This window comes from Triticum aestivum, chromosome 5B (assembly GCF_018294505.1).
Source record: "Triticum aestivum cultivar Chinese Spring chromosome 5B, IWGSC CS RefSeq v2.1, whole genome shotgun sequence".
NCBI classification, from domain to species: domain Eukaryota; kingdom Viridiplantae; phylum Streptophyta; class Magnoliopsida; order Poales; family Poaceae; genus Triticum; species Triticum aestivum.
In genome coordinates, this window is record NC_057807.1 from 131,941,508 (window position 1) to 131,962,746 (window position 21,239).

Below are 21,239 nucleotides of genomic sequence, written 5' to 3' on the forward strand. Positions count from 1 at the left end.
TAGGGACTCTTTCCTTTCAATGGACATACTTGCCTGGAACTGATTCTACCTTGAGAGCGCTTCCCTCTTTTCTGATTCCTTCCCTTTGACCACCGAAAATACAACTTCTAATAGCCATTTCTATTTTTTAGATGTTTCAAACAAGTGATTTTACACTTTTATCCTTCCTGTCTTTCCCCGATAGAGGAGTTTGACCCTTCCACTTCTGCCTTTGCCCTTTGTACTTCTTCCCGCAATTGAGATCCCTGTTAAGGAAGAATATCTCGCTCGTGCTTTTTTTGCGAGGAAATCGCTCTACTTTTTCCAGCGATGAGTGATTGAGTAAGGTCTAATTCAATCTGTGTTATGACCTACCTTTTTTGATTGAAGTAAACGAGAGCTTTACTTCTTCTTTTCAAACCCTAAGGTTTGAGCTCGTCCTCGGGTCGGATTCGGATCCTTTTCTCTCTTTTGAAATTCCATAGATATAGATGTCTCGACTGCCGAATACGAATCCTTAGAACAACTCGATTCCGTTGATTCACTGTCCATTTGTCCTTCAACCGGATTAATGGTCAACGACTTTGACAGCCTTTCCTTCACACAAGGTTTTTAATCCATCTCCCCCGCTTAGGGCAGTAAGGGGAAGTAGCGATATTCCGATTCCTTCGTGGGGAATCAACGAAGGCAGCCGCTCCAGCAGCTTTAGTACTTAAGTTAACGCCCCAGCCCTTATCCCGCGATGAGAAGGTAGATGCGGTAAGCCAACTCCTATCCTTCTTGCGGAAAGGGCATTCAATGCCATCTTCATTCCCTTCCTTGCTTCGAGGAGCAGGTCGAATAGTCAAAGAAGGGGATGGCTAATTCCAGGAATAGAGTAGCATTCTCAAGCACTACCCTCCGTTTTTTTTCAGTCCATATAAAACAGTCAATCTACCAGCAGCAGAGGCTGCAGATACATGTCCACCACCTGTTTATCTACTACCATAAGCGGGAGCAGTTGCAGGTAAAGAGTGTTGTGAGGGCTTTCATTTGCGCGTTAAGGGCAGTTTCTGTTATAGCACTAGAAATCTGTGCCGTTAGTCGAATGCTCGGAATGAAAGAATGACTATTTCCTTGCTGGAACATAATGACAACCGCAGGAATTCGGAATAAGACATGTTAAGTTTCTCCTCTTTCTATCTAATGACTACTACGACATGCCTAGACTATAACATTCCTACGGAGTGCTGCCCATAGATTACGGAACACTTGGCATATGTTGATTGAGTCCCGGGTATAGCTCCCTCACTCGCTCTACTTTGAATCACAAATTAGCGTATGAAAAGCGGCGATCTTTCTCTATTTCTTCCTCTTCCACCAAAACAAACAAGTTGTTTTCGGGCGTCAGGCAAACTTAGTTCTTCGTTCCTCCGGTAATTGGATTGATATATAAGGATTGGGGTTGTCACCCGTATGCTTCTTATCTGTGGCTTCGAACAAGGGGAGTCCTTTCAAGCTTCATCAAATCCATGGCACAAGGTCTGTTTTTCATTATAGAATCGAGCAAGAATCGGATTGTGAATTAGGATTGTATGCAAGAAGGGATTCAGAAACAGGAAAGCGAGTCAAGTAATCCGAATACGTAGCCACTCTCATTCTAATGCTTATATCCAGAACTAGTTCACCGAACAAAGGGGCAGAACTACTGACTAAACTGTAGCGAGCTAATACCTAAACTGGAACTCTGAAATAGCACTCATTCATTCAATTATTTGAAGCTAAGGTGCGGGAAAAGAATACATAAGGTTAGATATGAACTAGTTGACTGTTCGATTGAGGGACTACGATGCATTTGACTCATGTTTTTATTCCATTCCAGGCATAACATGAGTCGATTCGATGGTATTCTGATGACCCAACATCTTAGTAAGTTTCACCCCGACTTGAAAGTGGATACTGTAATGCGAAATGGTATTATGTACGAGGTTGCTGTTTCTAGACGTGTTCAGGACGGTAGGAATAAATCACGTCTCCTTTTCAAAATGCGGTGTTCGTTGTTGATTCTCCCTGATTCGTTAGCAAACTTAGCTAAACAATTGTGTTAGGAATAAGAAAGCGATGTCGGCGGAAGAAATACGAAGAAACCTATCACACTTTTGTAGTATAGACGCGGTGCACCTGATTTTATAGGCATCGGAATGGGTTTATCTTGGAAGATCTTGACTTCTCCGTGCCTTCTGCCTCCGACACATCATATCTCCTATGCCGACCTCGTACTTTTGATCACTTCTTCCTTACGAATTGTATCTATTACGAATTGTGTCTATTTAAGCTTTTTCTCGATTGATATTCATTTTTTCATCTATCTCATGAAATTTCCCTTCTATTAAGCGATAAAGAGCAATTGACGAAGTCAGCAGGAAGTCCGTCAGATGACGGTATGGATCAAAGGAATCCTCCTATCTTCGACTGAACACCCTTTTACTGGGATTTCGCATTCCTATTCCGATTGGCAGAAGCCTTTCTTTCTGTTTGTGCCGCCCTATGGTGATTTCTTACTCAACGTTTGCACTTTCTTACCAACTCTTGTACAAGTTAGGTTCAGCGTTGTTCTGACGATTAAGATTTCTCTGTTTGACGGTTTTTACCTTCAACAACCTTTGTTGCATCACTTCTCGATAGCTTTAGTGCTCGGAGAGTAAGCATAGCATATTGTCAGCTAGTTATTTATTGATAGCAAACAGCTAGTAGGTCAAGCCGGAGCCTTCACTCACTCAGCTTGGGTCAGCACCGTATCTCTAATTGGCGGAGACGAACTCCAATCCACCCACTTCATTTGTTTCCCAAGGAGGGTCATCAGCGAGTCCGCTCTCCCCAAGGTAGTTAAAAGGCGTAGGTACGCATTCCCCTGCACCAATGTACCGAAGCACTTTACCTTTAATCACTAGATGGGCTCGAGCCAGGGTCCTATTTTCGTTCTCCATGACTTCAAAGCTGCTTCTCTTTATCAATTCTAGACAGTTCTATAAACATTGGTACCAGGGGTTCTATGACCAAAAATCTTATATATTTTTTTCTCCTGGCGTTTATGTATTTATTATCGCTGTCTAAATGCGATGACTGTCGTCAGCAAGTATCCAGTGCCCATAGTCGAAGAACTCCTGGATGTCTGGTGCCTCATGGTTTTCTAAACCCGATCTCAGAGCTGGTTATCACCAGATTCGTATGGCAGCTGGCGATGAATTCAAAATAGCCTTCCAGACTCTGGAAGGGCACTACGAGTACAAGGTCATGTCCTTCGGCCTCGCGGGAGCACCAGCCACCTTCTTGGGAGCCATGAACGCCACTCTCAAACAAACCCCTTCTGCGCAAATGCGCCCTGGTGTTATTTGACGACATTTTAGTCTACAGTGCCTCTCTTGAAGATCACACAATCCACTTGCAATCAGTGCTTGAGTTGTTAAGAAGGGATCAATGGCAAGTCAAACGCTCAAAGTGCTCTTTCGCTCAACGCCAGTTATCCTATTTGGGCCATACTATCAGCCGGCATGGGGTTGCCACTGAAACCCACAAAATTAAGAACATTGCCAACAGGTCTTCTCCGCAATCAGTCAAAGAAGTCCGCAGCTTCTTAGGTTTGGCCTGCTATTACAGGTGCTTCGTTCGCCATTTCGGCATCATTGCAAAGCCACTGACACATCTCCAGAAGAAACATGGGGAGATCCTGAGCTTTGAGGCAACTAAAGAAACAGGATGCTTTTCAGTTATATTTAAGAACGGAAGAGGAAGACAAAGCAACCCTAGGATTTCTCTGCTCCCAGTGCTTAATACGAAAAGCTCGACATAAACCCAAGGACGGGCAACCGCTGCTAAACCAGGATCTCCATCTCTTTGAATAAAAGCCATCCTTTCCATCGACCAGCCTACGAGCATCTTCGGTACTATAATGAAGGACGTTGACACTATCCCATTCTACATAGCAGGGGTAATTCCAGAAACATCCTATCTAAAAATCATTTAGAGATAAGTTTCTATAGAAAGATAAGCGGGTGTACAAATGAACTTTCTTATGATACTATGATACTTAGATACCAGTCATTGGATGGGACCGGTGGACCATTGATCGATAAAAAGTAGTAAATAAGCCCTTTTCTCGCAGGTACGAGAGATTGCACAACCTTGCCTTGAACGCTTGAAGTTCTAAATAAATCTGAAGAGGAAGGCCAATTGTATCATGTCAGCAATGGTACTCTCCTGGGCTATAGACTGTCACCTGCTTCAAGGTATCTTGCTTGTGAAAGCCGAACAAAGAAGAAAAGAACGAAATGGCGGTTCATCAGTAGTCAAAGGTGCAGACTTCATTCTTTGTTTCCTTCATCCTCTACCATTACGTTTTGCTTTTTAGGACTACCTAAAGGAAAGGAATAGAATGATCCATAGTCGTACCTACTTGAGGGCACCGAATGCATACAGCTTACGTCAACTTTATATATATATAATTATTGATTCCATTCACACCCTTTGGGAACATGAAACGGAGAACTTGTTGCTTTCTTCTGTTTTTGCTGTAGCTGAGGACAACTTAGATTGAAATGATTTACTTTATCTAGGTACGTGGTCCAAACGGATAGGTAGAATTACCCAGAGGGAGCCCTAGTTTCAGCATAAAAGGAAGAAGTCGGGTCCGCGCGGTTCACCTTTTCGAATGCAGCAGTGTTTTTGGCTTTGGCAATACCAGCTAGCTAGCTACTTACTTGTGTGGGAGTCCTATAAAGAAAAGCCTGAGTTATAGACTGACTAAAGAAATCCACCTAAGCCGTAAGTTTTTGTTACAGCTGGCACACCTGCTTGCAAACTAGAAAATATGATTCTAGTAGAAAGTGGACTAAGTCTTAAGAGAGATAAGCCGGTCTTTATACACTGGCCCTACTTCGAATTCAGTCAGTGGCCAGATGCATTGTAAGCAATTCCAGTCCCAGCTGCTGAGGTGGCGTAGTCAGCCCTACCTAAGTATTGAACAAAACCAACCATTTTTATAATATTATCCTATCTTGCATATTAATTAAGACCACTTATTAGATCAAGGTTGGCATACATAGCATAGGAAGGTGGAGATCTGAAGTAATCTATATGTCCCTCAGCCAGTCATCCATTTCTCTGGATATGAAGTTTACAACATCAAAAAAATGACCCTTTTCATAATGAAATCCATTACATGCCATCCAAAGAACTCTGATCTGGATTACCAGCTTTGGGGTGGAAGGACGGATCGATCGACCAAGCAACAACGATCCCTTTACGATGGTCAAGTGCGAAGGTCCCGATCGGATTGCTGATCTGCCAGTGTTGTTTGACTGATTTTTTTCATCTCAAAACCATTGATGCTGACCTGTCACTGCTCAAGTGATTTTCCTGCATGGTTCTAGGAACCAAAAGAAGACTTTGGGTAGGTCAACGATAGATTCTATGTCTATAATGGAACGTAGGTTCTTTTTAGGAGGAAAGCTTAGAAGGATTCTTTTCAGAGCGTAAGAACCATCGAAGAGCATGGGATTGGTATTGCTGGCAGGGACTTTAAAGTGAGAGCTTGATCACTAAACCCCTGCTGCTTTCGATCATTCCTGCTAAAGCAGTTGGCAATGACTCATTGGAAACTTCTATTGGATCTGGGAGAAGAAGAAATCCAATCAATGGGTAGGTAGTCAATTTCTGGCGAAAGCACAAACCTTTTCTCTTACTTAAGGCGATAAAATCCATTCATTTTGATAATAATCTGTTTGAGATGTGTTTTACCGAGAAGGTATATGGTTTACGGTTCTAAGCCGTTGAGTTCGTGTTTTGGTAGTTGTTGTTTTGAAGGATGGCGGATCCAGAGTTGAAGGATAGCGAGGCATACCAACGCCATGCCAACAAGAGGAACCATCCGGACTTAAAACAGCCGACCTACCCCCTGCCACTTCTTCCTCTAAGTCAAGTTGATAGATTTCTGTACGAGTTTTCAAGTGCCATCTCCAGTCTAAGCGGTTGAGTTCAGTGATTGTATCGAACAAAAGCCCCCTCCCGGGGCAGGTACGCGACTGTCTCTCTTCCAAAGTGTGATCATCTTCTCCAGTCTCCCGTTTCCACCTATTTAAAATGGTCAGCCTGTGCGGCATCAATTGAATTTGAATTCTAAAATAAAGTAGACTTCGGTGAAGGAACCTATTCTCTGGTATCTGCTTCGGCCATCTCATCTGGTTTTGGCCTTCTTTGTGAGCAGCTCCTAACTCGCTCGATGGGGTATGATCGCTACTGTTGATAGGTCGATCGGAAAAGAATAAGTTCTAGGACTGAACAGAAAGAAAGTACTATAACACTTTCTTCGCCATTCTTTTCTATGAGGAGCTCTATTTTGCTAATACAAATGTAATGCTACCTCCCTACGGCGATTCATAACTAGAAGAACTCGTTGGCACAACCGGACCTTATTAAAGGCCTCGGCCGTCTGATCGACTGAAAGATCTTATCTTGGAGTTCTAGTATGGGTCGTCGGCCCTTTCTCCTCCTCAGTAGGTGCAAACCCTGGTTCTGTAAATGATTATAACTGCCTTGGAGCTAGATAAGCAAACCTTCTTCTGTTTGAGTATGATGGATGTTACACCCACTGCCAGATACAAGCAAAAGCTTTCCAGCTAAGCTAGGAGTCAGAACGAACTCATGAAGCTATCCTTCTTCTTGGATCTCAAGATTCAAATGGAATTTTATCACCCCGGATTTTTGCTTTCATTTCCACTTTATACTTGAGTTAAGCAAGGCACCAGCATGGGAGAGAAGATAGCCCCTCGGGATCGCTTACTAGCCGGCCTGCTTGATTTATTTATGAGGTATCCAGATGGCACTGCACCGACGAGGGAAAGGGAAGCTGATGAGAGGTAAGGGAAAAGTCCATTTAATGAATAGGTTCACTACAGACTGTACTATCTCTAGACCCCCTCTCTATACTCCCTCATAATATATGGATCCCCCGGATAATATTGATCCTCCAACAGCTGACATATCTTATCTAAACTCCCGGAAACCTGGGCATGGCTTTTTCGAACTTAGTTGATTTCGCAAGAAGCAACTTGAAAAGCACAAAGACTACATCTAAACAAACCTTATGTCTTTGTTCGGCTCATTCTTGCTTATCTCACCCAATTTCCTTACTTTAGCTTAGAAGTAGGCATATGGGAAGTTACACAAAGATGACTTATCGGTTGGCCTAAGCTTACTCGATTCCATTCTTTCCAATATCATATATGCCTAGTGAAATGCATATATCTCCTCTCCTCCCCTTCTTTCTTTTTATCCATTTTATATACCTAGTCGAAGACTACTTCAGATTATAGGGCGGGCTTTTCTACCCATTGACCGGGACCGATCACTGTGTTTGACCGCTCTTGGTATTCAGACCTTGGACTTTTTCGCTAGGAGCTGATCCATTCTTTAAGAGCTCTACACATAAAGAGAAGGCGTATTCACTTAAAGGACTGTGAAATCTACCCTATGCCCCGAAAAGTCTAGGCACCTAAATAAAGTAAAGATGGGATCCCTGACCAATAGATTAAGCTATCCAATGAGTTAGGAACCTTTTTTCTTCCCCCTTCTCTTCTCCGCTTTGCTCTGTTACTCCTTTTGCAGATGGTTGGTCACCACTCTTAGGCTTTTTGTTCTCTGCTTGTGGTGGGTCTCCAATCTTGATCCGGTGCTGACTTAATAGGGAAACCTACCCAGAAAATGCCCCCTTTTCCGGTCCGGTTAACAAAGCATGTAAACCAAGAGCGGAACGAAGAGCTAAAACGTCACCTTTACCCTTATCCTATTTCTTTCTTACTTGTAAACCAGACCGTGTCATTCCTTTTTTCTTTCTTTGGTAAGGAAGGGACGGCTATTCCCACAGGTTGATCTTGATAAAATGTGCAGCGGTAAGCAACTAATAATCTCGATGCAGGACTGCCGTTCCCATAGGTTCCTCCTCCAAAACCTTCTTAGGCGAAAAAGACTGGAAGGGCTTATTCCCACTGCTGATTACTGAGAACCTTCTACCGGGAAAGATTTCCTTCTATGCCTAGTGGTTTTTGAATTGGAAATGGGAAAGGCAGAGAGAATTTACTCAAATTCAACTATGTTATGTATACAATGATCGGGTTGCGTCTGGTATGATCGGGGTGCTTTATCTAAACTAGGCAGGATAACTTGGCTAACTTTCCTACTCTGATAGCATCTCTGAACGGCAGGTACCCTCAACCGCCGTAATGAAGGAATGAATCTATTAAGTGGGAAAGAGCCCTCGTGGCAGCTATATCCGCGATGATTCCAAGTGTTCTAATTCATCTCGTTACAGACCCACATCAAACATGCAACTGCTTGTCGCATACTCCTGCTACTCCGACCTACGCTTCTCACATCGCATCCTTGGTCCTTAAACGACGGTATATTCTTTTTTCCGGGTTCTATGAGCGTAAATGGAGACACTTCCCCCTTCTTCGACATATGAATATGCCTCGCCTCGAAGATAAAGAAATCCTGAGTAAGGAGAGAGATTCTCCACACGAACGAACGACCCGTCAGGTTCGAACTGACTTAGGTTGGACCAGGACCCACCTATCTCCACCAAGAAGGAATCGCTTTGGTTACGCAGTTCAGTTGGCGATAAAAGCCTTCCTAATCTGCGGGCCGGTAGGCCAGCCAACTAACTCTTCAAATGAAGAACTTATTTCCCCACACCTATCTCTATGAAACTTCCTTCATAGTTAGGAGAGGTTTTTTTTTAGCTTTTTGTCTCTTTTACCGCAGGAAGTTCTCCAAAAGTATGAAAGGCCGGAGGGCTTTGTACCAACCATTCTAGTGTGGTTGGATTCTGTTCAACAGCCCAAGGACTTTCCGCACATTTTTGGTTCTTTCCACTGCTTGAAGTGATTGCGACAACTACGAAGAAACGACGAATCCCAACTACGGATATATAAGAACCGAAACTGCTCAGAGCATTCCATCCGGCGTAAGCATCTGGATAATCTGGAATGCGACGTGGCATACCCAAAAGCCCTAAGAAATGCATGGGAAAGAAGGTCAGATTAACCCCGAAAAAAGTGATCCAAAAATGGATTTGGCCTAAAGTTTCAGGATATGTCCGACCAAAGATTTTACCCACCCAATAGTAAAATCCAGCAAATAAAGCAAAAACGGCTCCCATAGAAAGTACATAATGGAAATGTGCAACCACATAATAAGTATCATGTAGAGCAATGTCTAGCCCAGAGTTTGCTAGAACTATTCCAGTGAGCCCTCCTATGGTGAACAAAAAGATGAACCCTACAGCAAATAACATGGGTGTTTTGTATTGTATCGAACCTCCCCACATGGTAGCGATCCAACTAAAGAAAGATGTCAACTACTAAATGTGCTGCTTTGTGAATTTGATACTAGGTAGTTCTCCCCCCTCGGCAGGCAAGTAGCCTTTGCGACTTACATCTCTTCTACAGGAGGGTATGAACCCCCGGATCTAGGCGAGGTGATGGCGGGGAACTCCAACAGGTTTTGGTTTCCTCCTCACTGATTGATGGAGCCCAAGACCGCTTGACGACTTTCGGTGTGGGGTCAGCTTGAGCCGAGGTCGTCTCGTAACAGGAACAGGAAGAATAGCAAACAAGCACACAAGCAGGAATAGGAATATTGGCTGTCACTATCCTCTGGTTAGCAATCAACTACGGAGCTGGCAACTCACAAGCCAGCAAGTCAACCTCTGTCAGATCTTCGGCCCAGTTTATGGACGAAACTGACTCTACTTCCTCATTCAGGCTGATATGAACTGCAAAAGTTTGCATCTTTAGCGTGGATATCGTAGGTATAAATGAAATAAACTGGAATCAGGAAGTTGTTTCTTTCTCTCGATACGCGGAGGGGAGAGCATGCCCTGTCTCAGGCAGTATATCAGTTGTTAACGATCTTACTGGGACACATCCAATTGAAACTAGAATCCCAACCTCTTTGGAAGAAGCTCCAAATAGAAAAAATTTCAGAGCGGGGAATCTTCCTACAAACTAAAATGTGTTAAATATATATATACCTACCTCTACCTAGAAAAACTGGAGTTTCAGGCACCCTCGTGGGAGACATTGGATGTTGTCAACCGGCCTTAAAATGCTCATAAACAGCTCTTCCCCCTTTGACTTAGTTTTCGCTCTCCTTTGTTTCTAGTAGAAAAAGCCTGATCCTACTTTGCGAGTCCAACAGGTCTAGTATTCTTTTCTTTTTCGTCTGAGGGAACGTGGTAGCCCTGATCTAGCTAAGACTTGAGATTCCATTCTATTTCATTCTGATCTCGTTATGAGGAAATAGGTGAGGCGAGGCTAAGACAAGATATGGGACTTCCCGCACTAAGTTGTTCCAATCTCTGTACTTAAGTAACCGAACTCAAAAGTGCTGCTATGAGCTAGATTTGTGCGTACAAGGGTAAAGAAGCGAGCAAGGCTACCTTTCCGCTGGAAATCCTATACCTGAGTGCTATTTGATCAGAGTGAGTTGTAATTGAGCTTGATTTACTTGCTCTTCTATTTGCATTTTTTGTTAAGTATGTGGGTGACTCATCGTCGTGAGATCGGTTGGTCGAAAATGCTTTTCAAGTAGTCTCAGTCGGCGAACTCGGCTCCACAGAAGAAGTCAGTAGTGAATCAAAGAACTCATGCATGTAATCAATGACTAGGGATCGATCAATCGGATGCAACCGAGCCATACAAAAAGAATTGGAAAAGGGATGACGCAAGAGTAGCGGAAGGTGACTTAGCAACATCAGTCATTTCCTATAGAAAGGAAGGAAAGGATCTCTCTTCTGTCTAGACGAAAGATCTCATTTTTGCTACCGCTCTCCCTCTTATGAGTCTCTGTCAGCCGTTGTTTAGTAGCTTTCAACGCGAGTTCAGTCATTCTCTTAGATACTGAAAAGTACGAACTGACTTAAAGCACGAACATGAAGGAAAGGCTGAATTCGAAACATCTTGAATCGGATTCTCTCTTCTCAGAGAGCTTGAGAGTGAAATGAGTGGGCCGGCCAAAGAAGACCACTATGGAAGTGAAAGGGGAGGGCAAGAGCGGTTCGAAGACCATAGCCCGATGTGGGTACATTGGCGTCATCGTTGTATGAAATTCACGCACAAAGGGCGCCGCATCACTCTCAATGGCATTCAAGATAATCCTTCCTGCCGTCCAATCTCTGTCCGTAAGCTGCAAGGATTGCTGAAACGGGCTGCTGTTAGCCAGTGTGTGCAAGTGCGTCAGATTCACCAGGAGCATGATCTGCAAGCAATTACTCTGGATGCTGATCCTGCAGAGCAGACACCTCCAGCTGTTCAAGAACTGCTACAGGAGTTTGATGCTTTGTTCCGGGAGCCAAAGGAATTACCCCCTCGTCGTGCCTGTGACCACCAAATTCCGTTGGTGCCAGGTGCAGTGCCAGTCAATGTCCGGCCATATAGATATGCACCCCACCAGAAAACAGAGATTGAGAAGCAAATCTGTGAGATGATGAACAATGGCATTATTCGTTGCAGCACGAGCCCCTTCGCTTCTCCAGTGCTCTTGGTTCGTAAGAAGGATGGATCCTGGCGCTTTTGAAATATCCTATGCCAGTCGCGGGTTGTCCCAAGCTCAACGTAGGTTCGCAAGAGAAAAAGAGGGGGGTACCTTGTCTGTCGGTCGAAGAAGGCAACAAACAAGTGGAAGCAATCGATGCTTTGGTCATTCTACTCCTTGATGCCAGTCTGTGCTTGCTGTCATGCTGGCAAAAGCGGGGGTTTCGGCCGGCTTTACCTACTATTGGATTTGAACCAATGACTCTCGCCGTATGAAAGCGATACTCTAACCGCTGAGTCAAGTAGGTCAAGCTGAGTCAAGTTAGAGAAAATCAAAAAAAAGAGAAAGCCAACCAAAGCGCAACCAGAGTTCTCCGCGGGGTGGAGCGCTAAGAAAGAGAAAGCGTTATCGCTATACGAAATGAAGCAGCGGCTAGCACACTAAGATAAACCACTTGGTTTAAAAAACAGCTTAGTGGCGTGTGATTTCAACACTATTCCAGAGGTATATGACAAAAATTGTGGGAGAGACCTCTATGTTCCTCAGCTTAAATCATTCTATGATTGTTTACAATTCTGTCATCTATTTTACATGAGGGCTAGAGGGTGGTCTTGGAGCAAGAAAAGTGTTGAGTCCAGGCGCATTATGGTACGGCTGAGACTGAGTTGGGCAGGAGCAAGCGGTTGGATTGGCCTGACTCTTCAAGACCAAAGATACTCGGCTTCCTCTTCATCAAGTCACGAAATTCGACCCTTAGTTAGCAGCACCAAAACTAGAGCAGGCCCAAGACAAGCAAGAACAGTCAGTCAGCACCGATCAGGCAGGAAGCAAACAGTAAGCTAAGAATACTGGAAGAAGGTGGTCACTCAGCCAAAGCCCTAGTTCAACCAGAACAGTAGGGAAAGCGGTAGAGGCCGCTCCGTAGCTTTGGTCGTCGCACTCTAATCCGCTTTAGAAGAAGCAGCTATTCTATTGCTTGGCTATAAAGCCTATAAGTAAGAACTCTGGGGAAGGAATCCGATCTGCAGATGAAGCAGAAGCAGGCAAAAGGCGAGCGCACAGCGAGGAATTTTCCATACTAGATCGACTCAACATTACCGAATCTACTCTGAGACTCTCTTCTCTTCATGGTTGGCTGTAAAAAAAGAGTCTCTTTAGTCCCCAACTCTATGGATTTTACTTTTTGGCTCAACACCCTGCTCTCGACGTTTGCTCGGGATGGGAGGCTATGAAATAGTTGAAAGCAGATGCAACATTAAAGAAAGTCAATCCAGTAGCCTTAAGTCGTACCGAACACTGTGTCCTAATAGTAAGGGATTTCTTTCAACCCGGTGGTAAGCCGGTGGTACCCGGAGAAAACGTTGCCCGAAGGAAGGGACTAAACCCATCTGTTCAAGTAGTAGCCAAGTAGTACCGAAGGAGTATCTCCGAGTTAAGGAGTACCGAAGGGAAGGAAGAAAAACCAAGTGAAAGAAAGAGATCGCAATGGTCTAAGATATAGTCAGTGAACAATAACTCAGATCTGATGTCGGATCGAAACAAAAATGCAAAAAGACAACACAAACGTAAAAGATCGAACTCTAATTTAGTTACTGAGTGAGATGTTTTGCTACCTACAAAAGGTTGGTTCTTCCCCTACAACCCCTAGCCCTCCAAGGCAGTACTCTTCATCGGCAAATCCGAATGTCTCGATCCGAGTTGAGACCCACCTACAGAAATTGATCCATCAACGGCTTTTTCTATAGTGGCAGGAAGTCTCCAACTCTTCGATATGCGCTAGCTAGGTAATCCCTTTACTTAATCTGATATGGGATCTCTTGCTACCAGAAAGGAACTGAACTGGCTTGCCCGGAAAGAATGGATTGCGACCCTTGGAGAGCTAATGGTACTGGACTGATAGCGCACTGATTGAACCGACCCCGGACGTACCACTGGGGAACCTGTGGCTAGAGAGAATCTCTCGCGATGGAGAAATGTCAAATGGGAAGCTCTATGGAGGCACACATCGTGTCGTTCGTCATCGAAATGGGACTGACTCGCTCGGGAACAGGCACAGGATTGAGGAACTTTCTGGCGTAACACACCCGTAATGGGGCAATCTGACTAGCTGGTCAAAACCCTTTCCGCAGTGTTTAAGTGGTGCTGGAAGGAATCAAGAGGGGAGGAGGAAAGCTGTACCAGGTGGAAGGAGAAGAGCTGATTGCTACTAAATCAGAACAAGCTTAGTTCTGCATGATGGCTCAATGGTGCATGGTCAACTCAGTAAACCTAACATCTCTGATCTCTGATCCAATTTCAACCCTACTGAACTCTTAAGAGTAGGTGTTTCAAGAACCTAAGTCCTTACAAAAAAAAGAATCCATGATCACTATAGACCCCCGAAGGTACTGAGCCCAAACATCTGAAGCCATACGGATACTCACATCTGCAAAAGGCTGAGATTGAGAATTGAGGAATTGCTGAAGAATTCACTGATACAATCCTCTACTAGCCCCTTTGCTTCACCTGTGCTGTTAGTGAAGAAGAAGGATGGGACATGGAGGGTGTGCATTGAAACCAGGCAGCTAAATGCCAGTACAGTAAAGAAGAAATACCCAATTCCGGCACATAGATGCCCTATTGGATGAGTGGTGCTAAATATTACAGCAAGATTGACTTAAGATCTGGCTATCATCAGATCAGGATGAGAGAGGAAGACAAGCCCAAAACTTCATTCAAAACCCTGTAACTATGAATTCAATTTGATGCGGGCTTACAAATGCTCCTGCAATGTTTCAAGCACTCATGAATGATGTGTTCAAGCCCAGAAGATTTGTGTTGGTTTTATGATATACTTCTTGACAGTAAAACACTGAAGGAGCATCAACAGCACTTGCAGCTAACACTTTTTCTGCGGAATCAGCTACATGCTAAGATGAGCAAGTGTGAGTTTTGACTTTCAAAGGCGGAATATTAGGGGTAAAATGGAAAATAAGGTGGCAGATGCATTTAATAGGAGAAAGGCCGGAACATCTGTCCAGCTGGTCCAAGGTGTGCAAACCGCTTTGTGAAGGCCGACTGAGAATGAGGGACCTAGTAGTGTATTTCGAAGCCTTCTAGGCAAAGCTGCTTTGGCGTGCACTGAAAGGGCGTCTTCCTTTCCTATATTATACCAGAGGTGAGTGCATAATCTGGTGTAGAACGGAGGGGATATCCTAAGTTGATGTGCACAAGTGCTTCCTCTGATTGAAGTCGATTGCCTCAACCAATTTCTTAGTACATCAACACAAGAAGTGGCGAATTGGGGATGGTGCTACCTCAGTGAAACTGTGGGAAGATGGGTAGGTGGGGCCTCTCAACCAAGACATCGCGGTTGGCGAGTGGGGACTCTACTGAATTCTAGCATGGGTGTGGTAGATTACTGACGTGAAGCCGGACCTCTATGAGTGCTCTACATGGCCGGATCAAAGCTATTCTAAAAACTAGATCCATTGGAGTGGGAAGTACTCAAGATGTAGAAGAGGACTCAAGCAGGTTTGGTCCTCTTTCTCTGATGTGTTCTTAGAACCCACTACCCTCCCTCCTAAAAGACCATGTGACCATCGGATTCACCTCACGATAGTCAACCAGTGAATCAAAGGCCTTATAGGTATTCACACCACCGGATGAAATTGAAGCCATAATCAAGGAGTTACTCTAGAATGGTACTCTACAACCTAGTTCATGCCTCACCGGCTCTTCTTTACAAGAAGAAAGAAGGTTCGTGGCGCCTATGGATTATAGACAACTCAATGCGCAAACCGTAAAAAAGAAATACCCGATACCGGTCATTGATGATCTTCTGGATGAGCTACACGGTTATACTGTGTACTCAACAATCGTTTTATCTATTCCCACATCGATTCACCAATCCTGGAACTCGTTATGGATAGAAGGTCCGTAGAAGTGAAAGTATGACGACGGGAGAAAAGAGTAAGGAGTACCGGAAAAAGAAGATTTTGGACTTTCTGCCCACGAAGAAATAGTAGCATTTGAAACTGGAAAGATTTACTTTGGATAGTAAATCCCCAAGGAAGGGCTATAATCCAAACAAAGGAGGAGCTAGCGGACAGTTCGAATTTCAATGATTAGGGAGGGGAATGAAACACTTGTCTTTCACAATCAATTCTTTCTTTTTTTTATGTTTAGGACACGCGAAGCGAGAGCGAAACTCGCTATGAGGAGAAGACTCGGCAAGAGAGGTTTGAACAAGAGGAACTGCCGTCTAGTTGAGTTTGATCATTCTCTCTTTCTATCTCTCTTTCTTTCAAGAGCTGAATAAGGGCATATCCACAAAGGAGAGAGAAATCGGACTTTCTTCTTTACCCCCCTCATTATTCAAGACGTGAATATAAAGTGTATTGTACTCCCTTGGATCTTTTCCGGGATCTTTACTCGTCGTTGATCAAGGAAGCTAGAAGGAAGATGGGTGGTAGGGTGAATGGACATTCGTATCCTCTCCGACTCGTCGGTTAGGAGAGTAGCGACCAAAAATAAATCATTATACAGGATAACTGCTGTAGAGATAAAATGTAGGAAGGAGAAAGTTGGTTTCAATGAGTCATGTGAATTGTAGAAGAAATAGGTAAACAAGGCGGGTTAATATATATACGTTGAAAAGCAAGGGGATAAATTGAACGAAATGAAGAGCAATCCAGAATCCGATTTTGTATACTATAAGAAAAAGGCACTGAAAACTTGGAAACGGAAGATGTTGTAACTGATATGGGTAGTCACACATTAGGCAAAATGGTGTAGTGGTTGGGCCAGGTAGCTTCTTCTTTTGAACAACATTTCATTCTGTTTTGGATGCTTTATACTATGTTTCAAGTGATCAAAGAAGAGTTTATTTCCCACTACTCATATCACATCTTATGTGTTGATGCAAGCTGACTAAATCAATAAGATGGTATTCGTATTTGATTAGACAAGATGGTATTCTTCTTTATTCCGGAGCACAACAATCCGGATCTCTATCTTATAGCTTATCCTTCCTATTATGTATGTATTACGGTCATGTCAAGTCAATGGTCTGTCTGCCCTGCAACCGGTCTTGAATGGCTTCAGTGAATTGTTTGCTGAGCCTACAGAGTGACCTCCTAGGAGGACAATAGACCACAAAATACCCTTACTACCAGGCACTAAACCTGTCAATCATTAGAGAAGGGACAGAGTTCAAGATAAGACTATCTTGCCTGTTTGGTAGAGAGAGTACCGGGTATTCCGATGGTTAAAGATTCAAGTCTTAGTGGCAAAGGGGGACAGCTTTGGCCTGCAACCGTTTCCACTTTACGGCCCACAGCTTGTGTTCTTCAGTATTAATTCGATTTATGTTTGTTTGGCTTGTCTCGTGCACCACCTGAATTGAATCATAGTAATGGGACTTTGGTAATCCAGTGATGAAGTCAATGCTGATAATGGACCATGCTTCATCAGGAATGGGTAGAGGATCGAAGAGGCCAGGGAGTTTTTAATGTTCTACCTTAGCTTGCTGACAGATTTGACACTTGTTGACAAAAGATTCCACTGATTGAAAGATTCCTGTCCAAGCAAATAGTGCCTTGATGCGGTGATAAGTAGCAGTAATGCCAGAGTGGGCACCAATACCACTGGCATGAAGTGCTTGCAAGATGTTTTTTTTCATTTAGAAGTTTGCACCAACCCATACTCTTCCTCTATATCGAATGACCCCATTATGCAATGAATATTTGCTATTCTTGTGAGTGCTCAGGACTGCCAATTCAGATAGTCAATTCTGGGTGAATGTGTCTTTGTTGTACCCTGCAACAATATCAGTGAGCCATTGTGGTTGATAGGAAGTAATGGCATTGAGTTCATCTGGCTCATGTAATCTAGATAGTGGTGCATCAGCTGCCCTATTCTCTGAGCCTTTTATTGGATGGTATATTGTAATCCCATGAGCTTGAGGAAAGGAAAGCTTTGTGCTGCATTGGTGTTTTAAGTCTTTGAGCAGTCAAATGAGCTAAGCTCCTGTGAATGAAACGCCTGTCCTGCTAAGCCCAAACTCTAATGTGCTTGACTTGGAAGTAGGCCACTCTTTCACTATGAGGATCTTCTTTTAGTCTGTAGCCACCCCTTGCCCACTAATGACATGACCCAGGTATTCTATCTGTGGTTGAGCAAATGAATATTTATTCAACTTCACATATAGTTGATTCTGCTTCAGAAGGTCAAATACTTGCTGCAAATGGGTGACATGATCTTGCAAGGATTTGCTGTAGATTAAGATGTCATCAACAAAAACAAGTACACAAACCCTAGTCAGCTCAGCCAGAATTGTGTTCATAGCACTCTGGAGGGTGGGTGGTGCATTTGTGAGCCCAAATAGCCTAAAATTCATAGTGACGTGGGTCTTGAATGCTGTTTTGTATTCGTCTGCTTCATGTAATCTTATCTGATTGTAACCAGCTCTCAGATCCAGCTTAGTAAACCAAACAGCACAAGATAACTCATCCAACAATTCTTCAACTACAGGCATTGGGTATTTTATTAGACGAATCCATCTTATTTCCTTATTTCTCTGTTTTGGTAGCAGGAGAAGTAGTTTGTTCAGCCCGGACTTCAAAGTAGTCTCCCTCGTTGACCTTCTTTTTTAGATAGAATCCTCAATGAGTGGAAAGGACTCCCAAACTTGCTCCACAGTACTATACCATACAGAGCCGCGCCCTTGTGATATGATAAGAAGAAAAGGGGCCAGGCCGCCCTCTTTTCTTTTCCGCACCAAGCCTTCTTGTAAAATCGGGTGTATAGCTCAGTTGGTAGAGCATTGGGCTTTTAACCTAATGGTCGCAGGTTCAAGTCCTGCTATACCCAAAACAAAAAAAACCACTCTTGTATTCGTAAGGATGCATAGTAGCCTTCAAAGAGCACTCTTTGGCCTTGAGAAAAGTCCCTTTCTCATCAACATCTCGACTTCGCTCGTTATTTGAGGTCAGTATAAAGGAGATCAGACTGGCTCGGTCATTGATAGGCCGGCCTTCTCCTTATTCATTGGATAGGGCGCGGGGGAAAGTCAAGTCAAGCACTAGTTAGTTGGGGTGGGACGCACCAAAGCAGCGTTCGTTGCACTAGCGCCTTATCTTTTGAAGCTAAACAGAGGCTCGAAAGACGGAGTACGTCCGAAGTCGTTGGCTGCCTTTTTGTAGTGCGCAAGTCAAAGTGAACTTCTTCTTCTGTTCTGCGAATCTACTAACGAGAACTGCCGTACAGTCCTATCTTTTTTTAAGAAAGATCGTAGATGAACGTTTCGTTTCGTTACCTAAGTAGTTGAGCAATTCATTCCAAGGTAAACAAAGAGGTATTTCCTTTTCTCGTTCAGTCCTTCTCTCCTTCCATCCCAGTAGGCCTATTCATGCTTTTTTGCTATCCATCTTGATCAAATAGAAGAAGGGGAAATTCAGACTAGGCAAAACACCTCAAAAAGTGAAAAAAAGATAAAACAACTTTCTTTCAAGTAGTAAACCATAGTTCTCATCCTAGGAAACCATATCGATCATCGGTTCAGAGCTCCCAACTACGAAGCTCTTTTCTAGAGCGAGTCAACAATTCGTGGATCCATGGTTTGGATGAAGCTATGTACCCGGGTAGAGATGATTTGTCTCAAAGATGTTCCGCTCATCCAAGAATCTGAAACTTCATCTACATAAACTCATAAATAGCCCTTTCCTTTCTTTTCTTGACTTCAAAAGGTAACCAATCCTTTCTTTTCATCTTTTATCAAGTCTTCCTCTTCCTGATTGAGTCAATCAGGGATAGAAATTCGGATCAACTATGAGGAGTAGGGCTGCTGGGCAAGTGAATGAACTCTGTCCTAGGCATTTCCAATAAGTTCAGTGAAGTGAGGGTGAAGCCTTTTTTCAGAGGGAAAATACACTCCAAATGATATTCCATAATGGAAGGAATGAGTGGAAGATTTACTGGAAGAAAAAAATACGATACTTTTCTAGTCGTAGGTAGGGCTACCTATCTAGTTTCGTGCTTCGGGCGTACCAGATTCAATAGGCTAGGTTATAGCTGACAGATTTCTTTAAGAACTAGCCGCCTATAAGCCTCGCTAGTAGTATTCCTGCCCAGTGCCGGAGTAGTGACTCACAAGGTAAGTTCTCCTCGATGCATTTCCAACACTCTATTTTTCTACGTACACTTTTGATTCCTCAGTAGGTAGGGACAACGTTCGAGATCTCATCCGACCGTCTATTTCTCACTGATTGGGAGATTGGATTGGAATCCGAGGAGAACTGATTGGATGTCATGGAACGAATGGGGCACTATGTTGGTTACCCACTGCTAGCCTAGCGGAGATTTCTCTATTTGTTGAAAGTGGAAAGGAGTCATATTTGAATCGGAAAGTTGGGCTCGTTCACTCACACCTTTCTTTGATTATCGATGACTTGGCTTCTTGCTCAAGTAAGCACCCGGCATACCAATTCATTATCCTTGGGGCTCGGCTCGCTCCTTCCTATCTACGTTATTCTTTCTTTGTTACTCTCGTAATGACGTTCCGAAAGAAATCAAGGTTACTAGGTCACAGCTCTGATTCTTCTTCCCTTATAGAACCTTCCCGCAAGAAATCAGTGGAAGTGGGTCCGCCCCTACAACTCATCAAATCAGCCTTCTTTTCTGTTCTGCGCTGTACATATTCTCAAGTTATGAGAAAGAATGGATTTGAATGCAATTTGGAATTAACAAAATAAACGAATGAAGAATATTTTTACCTCTTATCTGATAAGCAATCAAAGCATTTGAACTGCTCAATGAACAATAAAGAAAGAGCTAAGGTAAAAAAAGTATATGTGTTACTAATAGTAAACCAATTTTATTTGGAGTTTGCTTTCAGCTGAACATGTTATAACTACAAATGAGGTGAGGCTTGATTAGGTGGCTTTGCAAGAACTAGGGAGGAACACAAGTTATGTACTTTAGGCTAAACATATGAATTTAGAAGATCAACTTTTCCAATTGGACATAAACAAAAGCAACCAATAATATATATATATAAACTTCAATAATATTTTCTCTATGGTGAAGTAATTTCATCGATAACCACTAAACGATTAAGTAGCGATGTATGCAAAGCTAGACAACGAACATTTCATAATACACTCGTTCTGCATATCTTTAGGATAAAAGGAAAAACTGCGAAAAAATCCGTTTTCCTAAATAAAAAGATCAAGAAATCTATTTTGTATGGTTCTTATTTCGTTGAAAACGTTTCCATGAGACTTTCTTTCATTGAAGAAGTCCATGACTTGTTCTAGGTGATATGAGGTTGAACAGGCTTTAGAAAAAATGCAAAGAAGGGTACATGAGGGTGGAATAAAAATCAAAAAGATGACCCCTTCTTTCTTCTTGAGCATTACCGATAAATATTCATTCTTTATACGTTAGGTTGGGTTTCAGATGTATATCATTTATTATATGAAACCAAAAAGAAGAAATGACAAGAAAGTTGTATATAGATGGAGGAATAAATTATGATGTGGAAAACAAGGCAGGGGTTCAAATCCTCTCATCCCTACCTATTACTTCTCCTATGGGCAGTAACGAGGGATCAATTGAGATCGATTCAAATTGGACAAAATTCAGAGTTTCATTTTTCTATATGCATGCGGTACAAAAATCATCCTTTTCTTTACTGCTTTATCTCCCGGAAA

The 21,239-nt window shown here is 43.1% G+C and overlaps 1 non-coding gene across 1 annotated transcript; it reads left to right on the plus strand.

Moving 5' to 3' along the window:
- Positions 1-18,326: 18,326 nt before the first annotated feature.
- On the plus strand, positions 18,327-18,399 carry TRNAK-UUU (transfer RNA lysine (anticodon UUU)). The gene has a single exon. It is a non-coding gene; the product is annotated as a tRNA-Lys (tRNA).
- Positions 18,400-21,239: the final 2,840 nt, after the last annotated feature.